Source organism: Ascidiella aspersa, chromosome 1 (assembly GCF_963924565.1).
Source record: "Ascidiella aspersa chromosome 1, kaAscAspe10.2, whole genome shotgun sequence".
NCBI lineage: Eukaryota > Metazoa > Chordata > Ascidiacea > Phlebobranchia > Ascidiidae > Ascidiella > Ascidiella aspersa.
Genome location: NC_139447.1, coordinates 14,889,207 through 14,892,916, shown reverse-complemented (window position 1 = coordinate 14,892,916; position 3,710 = coordinate 14,889,207).

Here is a 3,710-nt window from a genome sequence, read left to right as displayed (position 1 = left end):
AGGACACTTTCCCGGAGCAGCCTTGCCATGGCCCGTGAGTCGATTGATGGTAAGCCACGCCTTTCGACTTGAGTGAGTGAAGTCGATGGACTCTACTGTCTCGATCCAGCGAGTTTGGCGCTTTCGGTCTGGATGGTTTACCAGTTCATCGGCTGCTGATTTGTTTTTTTCAATATTGCTGGAGCGTTTAAACTGGGTATACAGGTCCTGACAGTCTTGGTCCTAGCATGGGACGTAGTTATTGCGGAATCCCCGCGGGATTGTCTGTTTTGCCGCGCGTGTCAGCATTCCTGCGAAAGCGTGGTCTTGCGAGTCTGGGCTTGGCAAAGTTTGTGCCATATGGTGCGTTGCCTTGTTGTACAGCAACCAACGTGCCTTGCGGAAATTCCACCGCCTCACAGGTTTGCTTGGGGTGGGTTTTAAAGGACCGGCCGTTGATGTTATTGAAACTCTGTGCTGTGACCGAGGGAACCGACTGGTGACGTGTCGTTCAGAATGGGCTTGTCCAGAAGGCACTTTAGCAAAAGCAAGGTCAGGATTGCTTCCGGTGGTCCAGTGTCCCCAAGGTAAAACTGTCGGGGTCTTTTGGGTCATACAAGAGCGACAGGTTGTTAGTTGATGCCAGTTGGAAAGGGTTTCTCCATCGCGATTGCTGGTATGGTACCCCCAGTCCTTGTGGTGACAATTAAAGTCACCTATACATGCCGGCAAGGGGCAGGGAGTATGGGCAGCGAATTTATCGCAAGTGTTACAGGTGGCGGCTTGTAGACGTTAACGCAAGTGGTTCCTTCAACAGCGTGGCATTTAATTTCGCTTTCTTTAGGGCATCTTGCTTTGATGGTGTAGTAGCAATTTTTAACAAATGTGTCAATTCCATGTTTCCGGCTAGTGGGATGGGCCACGAGGCGATATTGTTGGATCTTTAGCCTAGCATCTGTGTCGCAGTGGGGTTCTTGGAGTAGAATCAAGGCTGCATCATGTTCTTCGGCCAGTGTTGCGATTACTTCCAGCTTAGCGTTGGTGAGGCCCTCTATACATTCAACTGGAGAAACGACATCCTCTTATCTTTGACAATTGTCCGCCCTGAAAAGGGCGCAATGCGGTATTCGTGGATGTGGTTCGACGTTGAAGCACTGGACGTTTTCATATCTTCGCAGAAGTAGCAAGTTTCGTTTCTCGGGACTGTTTCTCGGATTAACTCGCGTTTCTCTGATAGGCTCTGATACTTACGGGGACGACCACGTGAAGGTACTTGCTTTCAGCTCCAGTGGCCTGTCATTTAGCTGTAAAAAAGTACGGCGAAGGCAAAAACGCATAGAGTTAAAAAAATAAATTAAATTTACTTCGTATGTCTTGCGCGCTTCGGTGGGTATTGGCCATATGCATAACGTGCTCAGCCAAGCATAGCACATAGTAATCAATTCTGCCGGTATTAGTTTCCGCAAGTAACAAATATATAAACAAATCTTAAAATTGTACGCGAGTGTATAACATAATATGTAATTGTGATTTAGGACAAAGCCAAAAGATTCTTATTGTCTACTTATAATTTAAATTGCCCCTGAAAAATTCTTAGATCCGCGCCTTATAATGTTAAACTTATAATGTTGAGTTTCCTAAAAGGATTGTGAGACATCGGACAATTTTAGTGAGTCGTGCCAAAAATAATTACACACCTTGCCAGTAATTATTGCACTAAGCAAAGTAGTGGACGGGGGTTAATGGGGCTGCTACCCCAGAAACACATATTGGTTGCTAAATCATATTTGTCATCCGAATGAGATATCATAAGTAGTACAACTCAAAGCTTCTTTTCAGTTGTGTTACAGAACCCTTTCCCCTTTAAAATGAATAAAACGCATAATACAGATAAGCCCTAATAAATAGAGACACAACAAGTTACTGTGTTTTTTGCAATAAAGCTATTTTATTGAAAACGATTCTAAGTATTTCGGTCGCGAGATCCCAAAAAAAGTATTTGACTCTACAATACTCCATTCTAAAATTTTCAGAACCAACCAATCTTATCATATTATAAAACTTCTGCAGTCGGCGCCTAAACCAAGTCCAACGGTTACCCATGTGCTGAGAAACACAGCTTCGCGCAAACAACTTCAATACTTCAGCCAGTCTACGACACTTTTGCTTGAAATTATTAGGTTGGTTTACTTGATTGGTCAAAAGCTTTGACATGTTGCTTGATTCAAAAGTATACCGCGCTTTTTGCGTCCTCCCTGTAATGTTTTTATTAGACCCGTATTTATTTCGCTATATCTCATACAGTGTTACTGTTATTGTAGAAATGTATTGGGTCGATCTATGTCACGATTGGCGACGATGAAGGACGATATATGAAGCTTTTGTTATTTTACAAGTATTCAAATTATAGCATTCCTATATATAGAATGTGTTGCACCACGTATAGTACAACTATATGAGGGTGAAACAAACTAGCGTTTTTTTTTGGCAAAATTTAGGGCACGAGGGAATCCCCGTAATCTATAAATTTATGTTGGCAGTTCGCAAGAGACTAACACAGGGATTCTTAAACTTTTTTTACTGCGGACTCGTATAGGCTAATTTGTTTGTTTTTTGCTTCGCGTGCCATGGATCACGCTAGGCAAGAAATTTTCAGAGATGACGTCATAAGTTGACGTCACAATATAAATAGACTTCTAAAATGTGCTGATTTTGGTAAAGATTTTGGTAAGAGTCTAAATACATTCGCAAAAAAAAAGTTTTATTTTTACTTAAGATCATTTCTTTGAAAAAGTGATTACTTAAATATACTCTAATATTTTACTTAGGACTTCATCGACCCCCTAAAACAAGTGTACGGATCCCCAACGGGTTTATGGACCCCAGTTTAAGAACCCCTGGACTGATCGGAGCAGAGAACAGTTTATGCGAGCCATATCAAAAGTTCTCGCGATCCTAAATAGTACAATAAAAAAATGAGTTTATCCCAGAAGGTATTAGTAGTACACTTTTTAGAATCATATCTGATGGAGTAATCAAGTTATTTTTATGATTATATCTAATGAAGTAATGAACATTTTTGAAGAATATATCTGATAAAGAAAAGTATTGTTACGACAAATACGTATTTCCAGGAGTTAAGGTTGTGAAAAACTTTTCCCGAAAGCTATTTTGAATTTTTGCACAAGAACTCCTCGTGGGGCTATTTGCGCATGTAGCACAATCCACGGTTTTCTGTGTCAATAAGTGAATTTTGCACCTTATTTTAGGCAAGTGGAAAAGTCGTGAAATTGAAAGATAAACGTTTCATTCGATAAACGGTTTCTTGAGTGAACTTGGATGACACTCAAGCTGAATCGGACGCATTTTTTTCGCCGAACTCTTGTACGAACGCCGTAAACGCAACCTGCGCAACAACATTTGCCCGGTATAATGTTTCCTGACGTCATCACCCATTCATTACTACGCAATTCGGCATTTCAAGTGGAAAGGAATGTCACGTGCGTCAGTCAACTTTAGCTAATCATTGTGCTTCCGTAGCAGTTAAGTACCAACAACCACCACAAATAAGTTAAGTTCATCCTATGTGCTCAAAAGTTTGCACGTTAAAGACTTGGTTTCGAAAACAGTTTCGATTAGCACGCAAGTCTAGCCATTACATCATAACACATTATAAAATGCAATTTCAGCCAAATAAATCTAGTTTATGAATTTACGAGAATTGATAATGT